General features: G+C 61.3%; 1 protein-coding gene across 1 annotated transcript in view; it reads left to right on the top strand.

The window, feature by feature from the left end:
- LOC117652762 (protein sneaky) overlaps nucleotides 1-18278 on the top strand; it is a 40531-nt gene that overhangs the window by 19620 nt on the left and 2633 nt on the right. The gene's annotated exons all lie outside the window — the stretch shown is intronic.

The raw sequence follows: 18278 nt of genomic DNA on the forward strand, positions 1-18278 counted from the left end.
GAGACAGAGCGATTGGGCCGCGAGGCCGATAACGACGGGGGGACAAGGAGTACGTCGAGGCGGCGAGTCTTGACACTGCACCGCCACGTGGCGTCCCTCTTTGACGGGCGGGGCGGGGCGGGGCGGGGCGGGGCGGCGGACAGGACGCGGACACACCGTCGAACCTCATCGATTGCTTCTCCCATTCTCGCTCCCACAATGCCTCTGTCTTTCTCGCTCTCCCCGTCCCACCGCCGACGCGGCCCACATCACTATATACCTCTCTCGCTTCGCCAGCGTCAACCCCGCCCGCCAGCGTTTTTACACTGTTTTCATAACAGGCTGTCACATCACGCACACACTCGTAAAATTCATATGCGCGCGCACACACACGAGGGTTAAAACGCACACAGGCGCGCACGTCACACACACACATAAACACACACATACACATACACCGCCGCTGCGCTTTTGGCCGCAGGTGTCTCGTAAATTTTTGGAGCCATAACCAATCCGGAGAGCGCTCGGCGCTCAGTGCTCAGCGTGACGCATCGTGCGGCCCGCTCAATATGGGGCGCTCTCCTGTGTTTCATTTTGGCGCCAAACTTTGACGGACCGCGGCGAGGCTGGCGGGGCGCACGTACCCGCCGGGATATCACGCCGTGCACGCCGTGCCATTGCCATGGCCGGGACCAATAAGTCTGGCGCGCTCTGTCTCTCTCGCACCCGCGGGACGCTCCGCTCGGGGCGCGAGAGGGACAGAGCGATCCTGTGTGGCCTCGCCGTGGTTGGTGGAGAGCCCGGCCTCGGCGAGCGGCGTCGGGGATTTCGCGTGTAGGGGCTTTGAGATGGGCACGCTGGGGAATTACCTTTCCGAAGCAGGAATGTCGGTCGGAGGTGAGCAAGATGGAGGAGGAGTGGGCGTACCCGGAGCTAGCTTCCCCCCCCCTCTCTCTCTCTCTCTCTCTCTCTCTCTCTCTCTCTCTCTCTCTCTCTCGCACACACACGCGCTTGGAGTGAGCACGGCGTCCGCAACCTGAAAGAGCCACCTGATATGGCCGTAGAACGGTACGCAATTCAATTACTGCCTTCGTGATCGATTTCTCGATATCTCGATTCCTGGACCCCCATCTCTCTCTCTCTCCCTCTCTCCTTTTCTTCGCGGCGCGCGCCTCGCCGACAAGGTTATCCAAGCAATCTGCCTTCGGCTCGTCCACGTGGCGACCCACCGCCGCCCCGCCCCGCCGCTGGTGGCGAACGAACTGGCTTTATTTCGATTTCGACGACTATGATTATTCGACGATCATTTTCGATTCGAGAAGTGTGACGCTTCGCGGTGACGCCACTCTCGGCTAGGGCTCTAGTTATGCAGCCCCACTAGGGCCAGGGCCTTGAGGCCCGACGCAGTGCGCTCGCAGTGCGCTCGCAGCGCTCCCGGGGGCGGAGTGGCCGCCCGCCTAACTACTTTGTGAACTTGCCGCGCCACTTTTCCACTGCACTGCCATGCCGCCGTGCTGCACAGCAACTCGCCGGGGACGCGTTTTAAAAACGCTGACCGAAAGGCCAATGGGAGCAGTGTGGCTGCGGCGCGCTGCCTCTGTCACTCTCGTTCCCCGGGGCGTTGCGCGAGGGAGACAGAGAGACAACGCGGTCGTACGGCTCCACGGCGGCAGCAGTGTGGCGGCCGCTCTTTTCAGAGAGCGTGATCGTCCCACTGCGTGCGACCTTTGGCCCGGATGATCAACTCGGAGTGGGGTGGGAGGGGGTAGCGTGCGCGCTGTGCGCCCTCGCTTAATTGCCCCCCATTAGAATGATTCAACGTCTTTTTGGCCTGCTGTTTGCACCCATTGCCCATGCTCTTTGGCCCTTTAATCCGGCCCCAGCCCCTGTCCGCGCCCGGGATGGGCCACCAGGTAGCAGCCCCTCTCCTACACTGATCTGGCCGCCCGCCAAAATCACACTTAGCAAGGGTCCTGTCGGCCGCAGGGCACCGAAGGACCATCGTGTCGGGGCTGGTGGTCCCGGGCGTGCGCTCCGCCACTGTAAACGTTCAGGATGTTTTGTTCATAGTCGTAAATTTAAAATTCAATTTTCTGAGATATTTTTCCTTTTGTAACTACGCACTACGTTCACGAGATACAGACCCTTTTTGTTTTGTTTCGTCTCGTTGGCACTCCTGGCTGCGCTGCCGGGCCGTGCCGCTGCTGATCCACATTCGGCGCACGCGCCGGCAGCAGCGCGGCCTCGCGAGGCGCGGCGGGGAAGGCTGACATCCCCAATGAGTCACTTCTTCATCTCGCCGAGGACGCCGAGGAGGCCGAGAAGGCGGCGATGAGTTCCAGTGTACGTGCCGCCGCGGCACTGCCAACCTGCCGACCCGAGCCGCGCGCGCCAATGCAGTGCCGCCACAACACTAATCCCGCGCGCTGCCTGATTACGTAATCCCAATGGTTGGCGGCCCTGCGCGGGGCCGCTTGCCGACCGCAGCGACCCGAAGCGAGGCCGCAAGGAGGCCCCGGGCTTGCCTGCTCGCCCTGCCGGAGACTCGCTTTTGTCGCTGTCTCCCTCGCACTCAAAGGGGATTCCGTACGGGAGCGAGAGAGACAGGGTGACTCTCGGATCCAGCTGCCCCGGGCTTGCCCCGAGGGCGCCGCAGAGCCGCGCAGAGCATCCATTACGGCCTTAGGCCGCGCACCTGGCGTGGCCGGGGTGGCCGGGGTGGCCGCGGGGTTGGCAGCCCTGACAAGATGAGATAGCGCGCCAGACTGCACACGCGGCCTGCACCATCCATCAGCGGCCACTCGATATTTTTCAATCCGCTCGGTGCGCGGGGCGGGGCGGGGCGGGGCGGGGCGGCCTGCCGGTGGTTGCGGCTGAAAAATGGACGGTCGAAGGACGCCCGGCGGGGCTAAGGGGATGATTGTAGTGTAGCGGCTCATTACAGGCCGCAGTGCTGACAACCTTACAAATGCCCCGCCGGCCGGATTCCGCTGACGCACTCTCACCTCAACAAACATTTTTCAATTTTTTGTTTCAGCCGGCGTTCGAGCAGTGCCACGCCTCTCCCCCCGATTCCCGGTGCTAAGAGCCCGGAACGGGGAACACAAAGAGGAAAATCATATTCAGCACCTTCTCCGCGCCATGCCGCTTGACGGCCGGCCGCGGCGTCTTCTGGGCCACTTGTAGAGAAAGGAAATCTTCATCTGCAGGCACCAGTTGGCCGGGCGGGGGAGGGGGTGGAGGGGCGAAGGCACCGATAAAGAACGGACAAAATGGAAGGGGTGGGGGACGCGGGTCCTTGGTCCTGCAATGTGATAAGGGCGGCGCTGTCTGATCAATTCTCCCGGTAAATGTCGCCGCCCTCCCCGGGCTGCGTCCGAGGCGGCCATCGCCGAGGTCACGGCCACGGCGTCCCTCGGCCCTCGGCGCCTCGGACGCGTCACGCGTAGAGCGAGACAGAGGCGCGGCACAGTGGGCCAGAACCAGCGCCGCCGGCCAAAACTCTAGACGCGTTTTGAGCTCCAGAGTCTTTGAACAGGACTCGAACCGAGCGTGTGACCCCACCAATGGATTCCGCGTTCGGAGAGCAATCCATCGGTGTGGTCACACGATCGTTTCGAGTCCCATTTGGCGACTCTGGAGCTCAAAACGCGTCCGGGATTTTGACCGCCACCACCGGTCTTCTGGCCCACTGTACGCCTCGGACGCGCCACGCCCCGAGTGTTTCGGCCGGGAAATTGACGTCGCCGCCACGGGCGGTCATGGGAGGCCCGCTGCGACGCGACCCCCGGGAAGTGTCGGGAAAACCTCCCCTGTTCTACGCGGGGAAACGCCTCGGCGAGAACCATCCAACAGAAACGAAGATGCCAGAGCCGACCGAAGCGATGCCCCGTGACCTTGACCTTGGCCTTGTCCTTGACCCTTCCCGGGCTCGCTGGCGGGGCTGGCGGGGCTGGCGGGGCCGGCAAGGTCCGGCATTGTCCGCTGGCTTGAGTCCCGCTGACCAGCCAGTCCGGCCAGCGCGGCATCGCCTCAACTCGCGAGGCCCAGCAGAGAGTTGCCCCGTTTTTCAAGCCGTTCACGCCCTGGCCAGATGCCACTCGTGTGACATTTCCCTTTACCTTGCCAAGGCTGGCCGGGCCGGCAGGGCCGTGCGCCGGGAAAGCCCTGGACTTCGGAATGTATCTTTGCGCACCGTGGGAAAGAAGGGCCAAAACACGGCGCCGAAAAACAGAACGCGGTGGCGAGGGCGCCGCTGGTAATATGGACATTATGTCAGAGTTACAGCCACAAAGAAGCTCGCGCCGAACTTTCTGTTTTAATGAGAGCAGCGAAGCACCACTTGGACAACTCACTTCCGGGCGGGGCGGCCCCAGCCGCGGCCCAGCCGGGCCAGTTTAGCAGTGTCGATCCAAGGCCACCGCGCCGTCCGCTGTTTGCGACTCACATTTTAATACCGTCCCGGGGCGCCGCCAGAGTGCGCCGCCACTCGTCCCGTCACGCCGTCTCTCTCGCACCCCTACGGGGCGCCCCGGGAGTGCGAGAGAGACAGAGCGAGTCAGGCTGCAGGGCCCGTCGCCAAGGCTGCCCGGCCGTTGCGTTTACAGTGGCGGAGCTCCTCGAGCCGGCTAACGCAATCTGCATCTCGACAACGTCGTCGGCAATGTCTCCCGGCGGCCGGCAAAAGTCTCCTTCGAACAAACTTGCGTTAATTCGACGTCGGCAGAATGCTGGGCGATGTCGGGCAGTGGGGCGGGGCGCCCTGCGGGCATGGCCCAGGCCCTCTCCACCGCGCAGCCCTGCATTCCAGCCATTTACCCATCATCATTTCCGCCAAATCACCGCACGCGCGTGTGTGTGCGTGTGCTCGTGTGTGTGTGTGTGTGGGCGTGCGTGTGGATTTTCGCCTCTCCTCTCTTGCGGCTTCCCTGACGGTCGGCTTGGCCTTTGAGGGGATTGCTCGTGCGAATCCGGCGCCCGGGCCAGCAGCCCCACCCGGCCCGGCCCGGCGGTGGTCCGAAGGCCTTCGCTAGACAAAGTGCGAGCCTCCACCGCCCGAGCCCCGGCCATCAGGGCCTTGGCCATCATGGCCTCCGCCAGGACCCCCACCAGGACCTCCGCGAGGACCTCCGCCAGGCCGCGTTGGAGTTACGGCGCCACGGCAAACCCTTTACCGGCTGCAGGCTGCGGCCTGGAGCCTGTGATCACCAGGTGGACAAGAAAATGAGAGACTAGTCCGGGACGCGGGGGCGCGGCGGGGGATTTCGTGGCCGTTACGCCCGTGTGATTTATTCCCGTGATTACCCCCTCCCCTCCCCTTTCCCCTCGCCGGGCTTACGGGCCTTCCCGTCTGCGGGTTGCGTGTGGAGGTGCGGACATGCAAAAATGCGACGCACGCTGCCGTTCTGACGCGGCCCCCGAGAGCGAGTGAGCGAGAGAGAGAGAGAGAGAGAGAGAGAGAGAGAGAGAGGAGAGAGAGAGAGAGAGAGAGAGAGAGAGAGAGAGTGGAGGGGTGTATGTGTGCGCGTGGGTGCGGGTAAGTTCGCGTGTGTGGTGTCGGGGCCGGTGCCGGGACCAGCGGGTACCCTCATCAAAGGCGAACTTTGCCGCGCCGCGTTGCAGCGCGTCGAGATTTCACGCGCGCGGGAAACAATTTGAATTTGAATAATATTCCGCGGGCCGTCGCTGCAGCGCGATGTGCCGCGGGAAGGGTTCCCGACGACAAAGTGCTCCTCGTCGGCGGCCGCGTACTAGCCCGTCCCGTCCGCCCCGCTCGTTGGCTATGCGGCGACGTGGCCAACAGCAGCTGTAGCCAAGGAATTTATATTCATTGTCTCGCCATTGAGTTTGCGATTAATTACCGTCCTCATTTTTTTTTTTTATATTTCTCCCGCCAACTCATTCATCTCGGCCTTGTCGGCGGCGGCGCCGCTGGGAAAGGGTGACGCTTGCCCATTTTTTTTTTCGCACCGACCTCTTGCATGCCAGAGAGAAAAAGGATAGCAAAGGAAAAACAAAAAAAACCAAAAACATTTTTAAAATACCCGTTTGAATAAGTCTCCATTGTCACGTTAATTTCCGTTAGGTTTGCGGGCGCACTCTCCGAGCGGTGTCCGGACCTTAGAGCGGGGGATGCCGTCCGGAGCCCCGGCGAAACCCTTGGCGTCAGGCAACTAGCTCAGCAGCCGCCGGAACACGATTCATTGTGGCGGTGAGAGCCTTCTGGGCCGCGCGCAGGCGGCGCCGAGCGGCGAGCGGGGAGGCGGCGAGGCTGGGCGGGAGGCGGCGAGGCGGCGGGGCGCGGGCGCGAGCGCGGAGGCGGCGGAGGCGGCGGAGGCGGCGACGGCGGGGAGGCGGCGCGAGCACTTCGATTTGCTCGCACACACAAACACACGCCAGGACGCGCAGAGCGGCGCAGAGACACAAAGCTGCACACATCTCACCGGAGACAAACGCGCCGCGACGCAGTGGAGTGACACTACAGCGTGCCGGCTCCGGGCGCGCGCCCACGCATGAAGAACGGCGCCAAAGCGGTGACGTCATATTTAAACGAGGCAGGCGCCGTGTTTACACTCGACAACCTCGGCATTGTCACCTGTCTCTGCGATTATCACCGCGCCGGGATCGCCTGGAGGCGGGGCGGGGCGGGGCGGGGTGGTGTTGTTTGGCTTGGGACGTGGGTACACTGGAGCCGCGTCATGGCCGCGCAGGTGTTTTCCCCTTGTTTGTCGAACTTACGCGCGGAAAGAGGTTTGGTCTCAAAATACGCCCGGCCGGGCTTTCCGTCAAAGGACGCACTTTTCCGAATTTTCCTCTCATTTCTTTTTTCGGTGGCGTTTTTTTTTCCTCCGGCGGTGCCGTGCAAGGTCGCCGCTAGATTGCAGATTCAAGTTAAAGTCGTCGTAAGTCGGCCGCTGGATTTCATTCTCTTTGGCGTTAGAGGGCCGCGCTCGGGGAGACACCCGCCCCCGCCCCCCTGCCAGCCAAGAAAAACAAGTTGGCAAAATATTGCGGGATGGCGCTCTCTGGGACGCAAAGTCACGACAAAAGTCAAAGCTAATTGTCAAGTTTGGAGTAAGCCTGCGCCTCTCCATGAGACTCTAGTGTGTGAGGGCGAAGCAGCGAGGACGCCCCATCCACCAATCCACGACGCTCTTGGGTGGGAGAGTCGATTCGAAACACTCCACAAAAAATGACATTTCCGAAACACTTCACAAAAAAAAAACTATTGTTGCATTTTTTTGCCGCGATGTCTGAAAAATACCAACTGCAAGTACACTCAGCGGAAAAAACAGATAAAACCCGCAAAAAAAGTCGGGCTGTGTGGGGGTTTGAACCCGAGTCAGCGGTGTTAAATCACTGTGTAATTGCCCCGCTCTTATCAAGCGTCTGGCGGCGTGATCAGGAGAGTGAGTGCGAGAGAGAAGGACTGCGTGTGTGAGCGGGACAACCCCTCCTCCCCCTCCTAATCCGTTTCCGGCACCCTCAAGCGTCTCAGCGTCTCAGCGTGGGCCGCGGCGTGGCGCCGGGACAGGCGGGGCTGGCGGCGTCGTCGTCTGGAGCCAAATCAAGTGGCCGGGCTGGGCGGGCTGGGCGGGCTCGGAGGCCCGGACCGCCGACGCCAGCAGATGTTTATCGCGGCCCGAGACGCGCGAGAGGAAAAACCGGGGGATAAAGGAAAATTTTAAGAAGAAAAAAAAGCTTGATGTCAGCAGCTGTTGAAATCGGGACTGACAGCTCCACTCGTAGAAAAGCTATTGCACAACAACGTGCTGGTACTCTACGGGTGGATACAATTTGCGATGCACTGCCTCGGAGACATTGTGGACCTTTTTGACCATTTTTCGACCATTTTTCGACCATTTTGACCTTGTGATGTCAATAAAGGACCAGAGGGCGTGCCTTTCTGTTCACGCGGCGTCGCGGTCTGACAAACCGAGGTTTCTTGAAAAATTTCTTGAACTCAGCCGCGACGCGTGAAATTTTTGTCCCGTTCGCAGAAAGAAGGATTACGATGAGCTCCGCGGATGATATCCTTTGCGCCGTGAGTCGGTTTTTGCTCCGCGCTGCGATGGGTGTACTTCCCAGGACCAGCCATAAATCAAGCCCACACTTACGCTGCTAGTTGTTGTTTGCGCGGGGTAAGTGTTTCGCCCTTCGCGCCCCGGCCTGGCCGAGGCCAGGCTGAGGCCTCGGCGGGTCGGGCGGTCCTGGTCCTCCTCAACAAGAGCGGCGTGCACCTATCGGGAAACGATCTGTCAGCATCAACCCGGCTGAGCCAGGGTGGTGGGGCGGGCGGCGCGTCGGCGGCCGGGGCTCTTGCGGCCCGGGGGCACAGTGTGTGAGTGTGCGTGTGTGTGTGCCAAAGGGTCTTGCAGTGCCGGCTGCCGCTGGTATGCAGCGCGGTGCCGCATCGCCCTCTGCGGCCAGCCAATCGCGTCTGCCTTCCTCACAGCCCCGGCGACCCGCACCAGCTGTCCCATTCCCCCATCACATGACGCGAAATTCTGGGAAGCGCAGAGCCGGGGGGCGAGCCACGCGCCGCGCTCCGCCACACGCTGGCTCGTTCCGAGAGTCGAGAGCGCCGCGAGAGACAGAGCGACGGAGCGCCTGCGGTGGCGAGGGTAGGCAACGCGCCGCGCGCCGGCGTCAAGCGGGCTGGCCTAGCCCGACTTTCACAGGCGCTCGGCCGTTCACTTAGCACTGCCCTTGTTACACACCATGGATGACATCTGCGAATCAGTGCTTTAGAGAAGTTCCCCACATGAGAATTTGGAAGCAAGTGACATGGTGAAGTGTTTGAGACCCTGGCCGCGGAATGGGAGCCGGGCGCCCGAGTGTCTGGCGGCCGAGCGGCCGGGCGCGTCGGCCCTTCAGTGGTTGGCGTGCACTGATGGTGCCACGATGGCTCAGAGCGCGGCATTCTGCGTCATTTCCTTACCTGTTTTGGGAATTAATGTCACAGCTGAGGCGAACGATGCAGAGCAGACCTAGTAAAGGATCGTCGATTTTTTCGGCATAGGTGGATTTGCTGCGTTTGCCAGCGCGAATACTGCTCCTGTTTCTGGCCGTGGCTGCGAGGGCGCGGTGTGGCGCAGGCAGATCAGAGACTGACCGCGACTAGATCCTCCGTGGGCGACGTGGGGCTGTAAGGTCGGTTCGGCGGGGTTGCGGTTGCCGGCGTTGCTTGCTGGCCGTGGTGCGGGGGGGTGTGGCGGGGCGATGGAGCGGGATCGGATTTGCTATCAGTTTCAGCTCTCCATGCGGCTTTGGCGGGGCGGCCGGGCCGGGCGGCCCTGGTTTCACCTCGCCCGGCCTGCAGCCTCGTCCCGACGAGAGTCGCTCCGTCTCTGTCGCACTCGCACTCGGCGTGGGGGTGCGAGAGAGACAGAAAGAGCCCTTTGGAATGATCGAGGCTGCAGGCCGGGCTGCGTGCTGTGCGGTCTGACCTGCCACACCGCCGGCAGTCTGAGTCGTTCTGTCTCTGTCGCACTCATGGGGCGGTCCGTAAAGGTGCGAGAGAGACAGAGACAGTCTGCTGGCGGATGAATCGCCGCCAATAAAGCTGGCCGCGGAAGGGATTCCCTCCCGAAACACACTTACTCTGCGAGCTAGACTTTGCTGCCTGTTCCCACGTCTCCACCGAGTCCTCGCGAGAAAAAAAATCAGAAAAACGAAAATGGAGCGCACTCGACGGGCTCTGATTAAATAAAGAATGCAAATCTGAGACTAGACCGACAGCGCAGACAGCGCGGAGGCAGCGAGGGGGACGGAGCGCACCGAAAATATTTGCAAAGCTCGGAAAGAAAGAAGAAAAAGACAGCGCCATCAACTTTCCGTCCTGAAATAATGTTTTCATCGGCCTTCCAGTGTCGGCCGTGTCGACGGTTGTTGCGGACGCTTCTTTTTCCCAGAACCAGATATCTCGGCAGAAAAGCTTCACCTGGGCGGGGGGCGCCGTGTTGTGTGTCTGGTGGATTGAATGGGCGTTTGTGTATAACGCAGTTTTACTCAATAGAGTCTGCCACAGACACCCCACCCCACCCCCTCCCTGCCCCGGCCTACCCATTGTGCTGGGCAGCCGTGCTGGACGGCGCAGGGCGGCCGGGCTGGGACTCTGCTTCAAACTTCGGCTCGGCGGCCGCCTTACACCATCACACACACCTACACGAACCCACACACCCTCAGACGCCTGCATACAGTTGACACACTCACTCACACACGCGATACTCTTTCTCGGAGAACTGTTTAGCCGGTACAACTGGGTCAAACTACTGATTGCGACGGGCAGCCCTGCGATCGAGAACACTCTCATCAGCAGGATTCCTTTGTCGCTCCTCTGGCCGCCCAGCCGGCCACGTGTGGCGCCCAAAAATAAATACAGAAGGAGAAGTTGGCAAAAAAAAAGTTGTAAGGCGTGGAAATGGCTTGGTATGGAAGAGCTAGGAAATGGCAAAGGTCGCACGGGGTGGGGAGCAGTGGGAGGGGAGGGGTAAGGGCCGGCCGGGATCGTGATGGTCGTGATGTTGTCGCGAGCGTGTTGGCCGCCACACCGCACCCCGCCCCGCCCCGCCGCGCCCCGGGCAAGTACATTTGTACAGCCAGAGGATTGCTCTCTCGAGGTGAGAGGAGAAAGGGACAGCCCGGCCCCGTCCCGGCTAGCTGTCCCCTCAGGACAGCTGCCCAGCATTGCCCCGCATCTTGAGAAAAAAAAGAACGCCAGAAAAAGGACAGAAAAAGAACAAACGTTTCGGCCGGCATGTTTCTTCGTCGTCCTTTCCCCTTGAATCCCTGGCCGCCCTGGCCTGATCACGGCACGCGGTGGAGCTCCTGGAATGCGTGCGGGGCGGGGTGCCGGGCGCGTCGCCCTGCTTACAGCGCTTACGGCGTGCCGACAGTCCCGGCCGACGTTTCGACGTTCCGACACGCGTGCATTCGAACGCTGTTTGTCGCTAAACCGACGGGGTGGGGGTAGCGCGGCGCTGCCGGGGCGCTGCCGCCGCCGGGCCGTGCGCCTCCCCCTCCACCCGCCACGGGGTCGCTAGGTCCGCGTGGCGCGCGGCGAGGCGCCCCGTCCCTCCTTAGTCTCGCATCGGTCTTCCCCCGAGCCGCAGAGGCGAGCCGCCCTAGCCGCCACCGGCACTGACCTGGCCGGCCGACGCGTGCCGCAAACCACGGACCGCGTGTGAACCTCGTGTTGTCTCCAACAGTCTAGTTCAAGTGTCAGTGCCGTCACCAGCTTGGTGTTACCCTTATTCGTCATCGCCGGCCAGTGTCGCCTCAGGACGACGACGGACTTCACCAGCTCCGCAGTAAGCTAAACGCCACGCATGCTTCCGGCTGTTGCTGAGCTGGGGCGCAGTGGATTTGCCAGAGGATCGGCGGAGGCGGCCGAAGACACATTACTAAACAGGACTCGAACCGAACGTGTGACCCCACCTTTGGATTCCTCGTTCGAAGAGCAATCCATTGGTGGGGTCACACGTGCGGTTCGGGTCCCATTCGGCGACTCTGGAGCTCAAAACGCGTCCGTGGCTTTGACCGCCTACTGGTCCTGAGGCCCGCCGAGTGCAAGTCAGGCGGCGCAGGCCTCGCGTGCAGGGCGTCCGTCGTTTTGAGCGCTTCGCTGCTCCGCCACTGCAAGGCAGCCCACACTTTACAAATCGATTCCGTGGCCCCTTTTGTTTTTACCGGACGTCCCGTCGCCGGCGGATATTTTTACTTCGGTGATCCAGGCTGACGTCACGCCACGCCGTGCCACGCCGTGCCGTGCCGCGCTGGGCTGTCGGCGTGCGGCTCGCTTGGTCGCGGCGCTGACGGCCAAGCATTTGCATCGCGTCGTCCTTGACGTCCTCCGACACTCCAGCAGCCCTGCCCTTATGAACCTTTGGCCCAGTGACCCGGTGCCGCCGCCGTCTCTACCCTTTTGGCCCTTGGCCTGTAGTCACCCGCCGCCCGCGCGGACTCTCTGCCCCTTTTTAGTCCCGTTGGTTTCCCGAGCACCTGTGACCCACTCAGACTGTCGAAGTTCACACTGTCATAAATTCCGAATTCTGGTACGGATTCTGCTACTGAAATTTCGAGCGGGTTCCCCGTGTAGAGCGCCCAAGGAGTGCGGGAGAGACAGCGTTGAAAACGATTCTCGGAGTCAGTCCACCGCGCCCTGCCCGAGGCCTGCCCCCTGATCTCTGGCCTTCGCTTTCCACCCTCTGTCCAGTGCACCGCGCGTGCCTACAGTGTAGGCCCTACACGCCACAAGTGGGTGACTGCGAAGCGTGCCACGGCAGGTGGCCCTGCGTGGACGGAAGCCCTGCAATCACGACAAACGCCAACGGATGTTCTCCTCCCCGAAGGAAGAGGCACGAGTTTTGACGAGAAGCGGTTGACTAGGTTTCACTTCAAAAGCGCAACTTTCACCAAATTAAAGAAAGACAATGGGATCGCCTCTTGAAATGCCAAAGAGTGAGGCAACACGGGTGACTTTTTGCCGGTGCTTGTTCGGCGCGCACTCCGCCAGTTAATGATCGCGTGGTGGGAATTGGTGAGAATGTCACGGCCATCGCGACAACCACTCTGAAATGCCGGCTGACGTATTTTACCCACGAGGGAGAGCCTGTCGCTACGCATCGCCACCACGATCACGGTGTCCAACGTGCGCCACGCGACGCACAGTGGGCCAGAAGACCGGTGGCGGCGGTCAAAACCCCGGGTGCGTTTTGAGCTCCAGAGTCGCTAAACCGGACTCGAACCGAGCTTGTGACCCCACCAATGGATTCCTCTCCGGACGCGGAATCCGTTGATACGGTCACACGCTTGGTTGTATTCTCTTTCGCGATTCTGGGGCGCAAAACGCGTCTGGAGTTTTGGCCGCCGGCGCCGGTCTTCTGGCCCACTGTGCGTCGCGCCGACTGTCGTGCGACAAAGTCGCCGCGTGCGTGGCCACCAAGGCCTGCACCAAACTACGCCGATTAACAGCACCTGCTGGACGCCATCTGCGTCGCCATGTGCGAGGCTTCACCTGCGTGGGGCAGGCCGCGTGGTGCGTGAGCCACCAACTTTCCGCGCGCGCGTTTGGTTCCCGCGTCACCTGCAGACTGATTCCGGGAGTCATTTTCGTCGCTCTGTCCCTCGCGCACTCATGGGGCGTCCCGTAGGTGTCATAGAGAGGGAGACAGAGCGACGAAAACGACTCCCGGAATGAGTCTGCCGACTCGCTGCACCGTGGCGTGCTGCGCCGCGCCGCGGTCCGCGCCCCCTGACCTGACGCACGCCGCGCAGGCTTGGCCGCCCCGGCGTGGCCGCGCCGCCGAGACAGTCCTGACAGTCCTGACGGAAGCTTTGCCCTCGGAGACAGTCCTGACAGATGCGTGCGCGTGCAGCGGTGCGGCGAGAGAGTCGACCGGGGCGCGAACCCGAAACCAAAACCGAGTTCAGTGATCCACGTGCCGTGTTGATGTAGAGGCGGCCGGGGGCGCAGCCAGACGGACCGACGGACGGGCGGCCGGGTGAGTTAGAAGTTTGCGTGACGATATCCACCCTCCCCTGGCCGCCCTGGCCGCCCCAGGCCAGCCTATATCCAGGAGTGTGCGGCGGGCCGGCAGCCCCGCGGCCCCCGCAGCCCCCGCCCCCTGAGGGGCCTCGCGTGAGGGCTCACTGCTTTCTCACCCCAGTCCCACTACTTCGACCAGAGGCCGGGCGGCCCGGCACAAGGTCCCGCGCAAGGCCCGGCACAAGGCCCGGCCCGGGGCCCAGGTGAAGGAATCTCGCTGTAAATCAAACGCAGCCTCGCCCACCACACCGCAGGCCGGCAGCCAGCCCGCCACATAAACAAGTCGTTCCATTAACCGGCCGCCTGCTTTTATTGTTATTGCGTTAGAAGGCCGGCGGGCAGTAGACTGATTCAAAGAGTCGGTTCCTTCGCTCCGTCGCTCTCGCACCTACGCCCCGCGAGGGCGACAGAGACAGAGCGACGAAAACGACTCGGGCCGCGGCGCAACGGGACACGCCGGCCGACCGAAACGTCAGCCCGTCAGTCCGACAGTCACACCGCGCTCACAGCGGACCGCCACCACACTACAATACCGAGGGGGAGGGGGGGGGGGGGGGCGAAGATGAGCACGAGCAGCCGCCACTTCACACTCCATCGATCTACGCCGCAAAAAAACACTTCAAACCGGTCGGAAATAACGAAGGGGCTGACACACTAGTGGCGCAAGCGCGCAAGCGGCGGGGCAGTGACGCCCACCAACCAACCTCACGCCTGAAAAAAAAAACTGTAGGGAAAAATGTCTACAGCCTTGCGATTATTCAGGTATAGAGTGGAAACCAAATTGGGGGGAAGAGAAAAAAAAGGGAGTTGGCATTTACATAGGAAAAGCGGGCAGGCCAGGCGACCACTCGTCTGGAGAGGTCATTGGAGCAGGCCCTCTGGAACGTGCCCTTCCCTTGCAGGGCGAATGGAGGGCCAGTCCCTCCACTCCGGGCCTGCTTGCCTCGCCAACGTACATCTCTTGCAGGTCCAGCAGGGCACGTCCACCAGCACGGCTTTCGTCATTTTGAAGTAAAAGAGAAAAATTGTACAGAGTAAATTCTAGAAAGGTGGAGCATACACGCAGTGCCTGTCTCTTTCCTCGGCGTGGCGGCAATGTCAAGGCGTGAGGCGTGTCTCACTACGAGGCGGACATGCAGGCAGGCAGGCAGGCAGGGAGGGCCTAACGTCGACACTAGGAACGACACTCACGCCGTGTGTCGCAGGAAAGCGGCGCTGAATTCGGGGCGAGGGAGGATGAGAAGGTGGCACGGCTCGTTGGACCGGGACAAAAGGAATGGGGAGAGAGAGAGAGAGAGAGAGAGAGGAGAGAGAGAGAGAGAGAGAGAGAGAGAGAGAGAGAGAGAGAGAAACGGTCCCGGAGTTGCTCATCCGGGCTCCGTGCCGCACCACGCCGTGCTACGTGACAGCGATGAGCAAGAGATGCCGCCGCCAAAACGGCCGGCCGCCCCGCGCGGGGCCCCCACGGCCCCACTATGCCGCGCGCAAGGACTCCGTGACGGGACACAGCCAGGTGTCTTTACGGCAGTGTCCTGGCCGGGGCACTCCAAGAAACACTACAAAAACGGCAAGCAGTTAACGCGATTTGTATAAAAATGCATAAATATGCGAGATTGGATCCACGGCCAAGGTCGACCTCGACTGACTGCACCCCGCCGCCGCCCTTCCGGCCGCACTTTTCCCATTTCCGGGACTTGACCTACAGCGTCGCGTCAGCGGTAATAGTTTCCGCACTTGCAGACAAAAAATAACGAAAAACAGCTAGTTGTTGGAAACGATCGCCGTTTCTCTTGATTTCCAGTCGGGCTGTGGCCTTGGATGGCCTTGCTGACCTTGGCCCAGACAGCACAGACCGTGGGGCGACTACTTCTTGGCAAGGCGTCGCGCGACTGACCATACTGACATTGTTCACTGGCTTCTCTCTCTCTCTCTCTCTCTCTCTCTCTCTCTCTCTCTCTCTCTCTCTCTCTCTCTCTCTCTCTCTCTCTCTCTCTCTGGACCGCTGAGTCATCGAGGGACGCGTCGCTGGCACGGCGCTCCGGCGGCAGGGTGTGTTCCGTTACGATGAGACGGAAACGGCGGTCAGACAAACGGAATGCACTCCGCATGAATGGACCGCCAGTCTCCGTGTGTGCGTGTGTGTGTGTGTGTTGCAAGTGTGGGACTGTGACATTGTGTGTGTGTATTTTCCAGTGTCCAGCCAGGCTATCCCGATTTTCCTTGTGGCCCCGAGTTAAACCGTCGGCGGCACATTGTGAGCCCACACAGTGGCGGCCTGGCGGGCCGTTTGGGCCCGGGCCGCGTTTTCATTATGAGAATTGTCTATTTCGGAGCGCCATTGTGATCCACCTGCCCGCTTGTACCGCAAACAAGCGGCGCTCTTACGTCAGAGTTGTCCGAGTCCTTCTAACGAATTGAAAGCGACGCGAGAGGGTGAGAGAGAGAGAGAGAGAGAGAGAGAGAGAGAGAGAGAGAGAGAGAGAGAGAGAGAGAGAGAGAGAGAGAGAGAGCAGGGTGAGAGGGCCGTGTTTGCGAGAGAGAGGCATAACTCCCAGAACGAATGGCGGCCTTTCACGACGCAGCCCGCCCGGCGACAGCGGACAGCACTTAAGCCGGTGTGTGCTAATTCTGGTTGGCGACTGAAAAAAAAACTGGGAAAAAAAATAACTTGCGCTCTGCCGGTGGAGTACTCGGCGGTCTCCTGGGTGCTCGCGGTGGTCTCGGGGTGGAAAGCGGCCCCGCTGCCAACGCCACCGCAGCCGCTTGGGGCGGCCGAAGGGAGGCCCTTTGAACTGGTCGCCAGCCACATCGGTTTGGAATTTTCATCAGTTGCTGCATCAAGCTGGAAGCGACGAGATAACCATATTCACTTACCTTTGTGCCGCTGCAGCCTCATCCAAATTCAGGAACATTACCATAGCGAGGCGGCGTCGTGGCCGGCGGGCGGTCAGGACGCCCCCCCCCCCCCCCCTTTTGCCCCCATCCCGCATGCGATTGCAGTTCGTCGCAGTGCCACTTCCGAGCACAAGGCCCGAAGGCCGAACACGTTGCTCGGTGTTTGTCGGACGGGTAATGATCCCGTTTTCCCCTTTTCCAGACGTTTCCCGCCTTTCCCAGCGGCTCGGCGCGCGCACCGAGAAGGCGGCGCGCTGTGCCGTGTTGCTAAGGAGGCATGAATTTGCATGAAAAATCGATGGCAATATCGTGCGGCGGGCACGCTGCCACGCGATTACACCGCAGCAAACATTGTTGTTATTTTCGGGATTATGAGGCGGGGCCGGGCGGGGCGCGAACCCGCGACCGGCTTTGGCGTCCCTCCCCGTCGCGAGGCTCCGTCCGCGCGCAACCCGGCCGGGGTGGAGGGACGCCCGCGTCAGGACAGTCGAGCGAATTTTCTCAAGGCCGATTTTACGAGAGTTGGAAATGTCTGTGGATTTGTCTTTCGATGACGTGGCCGCTCCACACCGTCTAGGGCTGGGAGGCCCGCCGGAGCGGGGCTGGGCGCTGGACTGGATATCCCCCTGATAGGTTATGCGTGTCACGGCGAGGCACGGGGGTGGCCTGGATTAGAGACGGCTCTCCCTTTCGCCCAGATGAAATAGCGACTGTTTACTCTGGAATGGGTACGGGCGAAGGAGTTTTCTTCTTGCCCGGCCGCCCTGCTAGCCTCGCGGCGCCCCGACCGATCCGTGTATCGCTCCCCGCGGTGCCCTCTATCTTCATCTCGACGAGTAATCGACTCGCCATATCTCCTCCTTAGAGGTAAGTGTAGTTGAAATCCTGCCGGAGTGGCTTCAAAACCCCCGGGGGGCGGCGCGGGGGCGGCGTGGGGGCGTCAAAATGAGAGCGAGACTGGGCGGACTAAAAAATATTCATCCCCCGGGGGCGACAAAAAGTAACGGGGGGCCGCGGAGTCTTGACGCCAAGGACAATCTGAAACGCTCCTTCCCCGCTTTAATGAACGGGATGCAGGGAAATGGACTGAGAAGGTGGCCTGGGCATCGTTACCGTGCCGTGACAAAGACCGCTTGTTTCGATTTTAAAATGGATCAAACGGGCCCATGCCCGCGCGCGCCGCGGTGGCGATGGAACTAATTGTGGACTGTATTTACGGTGAATTGGGGCTGCTGTGGGGGCGGGGGCGGGCCTGCCGCTTCGGGGCCCGGTTACTTTAGTGGTGTTGATCCGTATAAACGAACGGGTCGGTAGTTGCCACCGCGAATCGGCCGGATTGGAATCTCGGCAAAAGGGGCTAATTGGCGCGGAGTGCCAATGAGAGAGAGAGAGGGGGGGGGGGGGTAGTTCTAGGACGAGTAGGGGAGTCCCTGCTATTCCCGGGAATCGAAGTGGACCGGCATCCGAGCGATGTGGCGCTGCGTGGAACCGTGTGCGGGACGGGCTGCACTTGGGTTATTCGCAGAGGCGTTGCCAACTCGCTCCAAACGGGGAAAATCTATGCATGCAGGAGTCGGCTAAAAAAGGGGGACGTTCTGGGAGGGAGCCAGGCCGCCGCTTTCAAACCGACACACGACATGTGTCACGATGTGTGTTTTCTAGTTCCCTTTTTATACCAGATCGCCATAACGTCTCTCTCTTTCACCCCCTCCCCATCTCTCTCTTCCCCGTCCCAATCCTTTCGGATATTGCCCACCCTCGTACGCCCTCGTGTTCCAGAATGTCAGCACCTTTTTTCCCTCTGCGAGTGTGTTTGTTGGTCGCCGTCATGTCGGACCGCGTTTTCGCCATTTCG

The sequence above is a fragment of the Thrips palmi genome, unplaced genomic scaffold (assembly GCF_012932325.1).
Source record: "Thrips palmi isolate BJ-2018 unplaced genomic scaffold, TpBJ-2018v1 HiC_scaffold_7, whole genome shotgun sequence".
Lineage (NCBI taxonomy): Eukaryota > Metazoa > Arthropoda > Insecta > Thysanoptera > Thripidae > Thrips > Thrips palmi.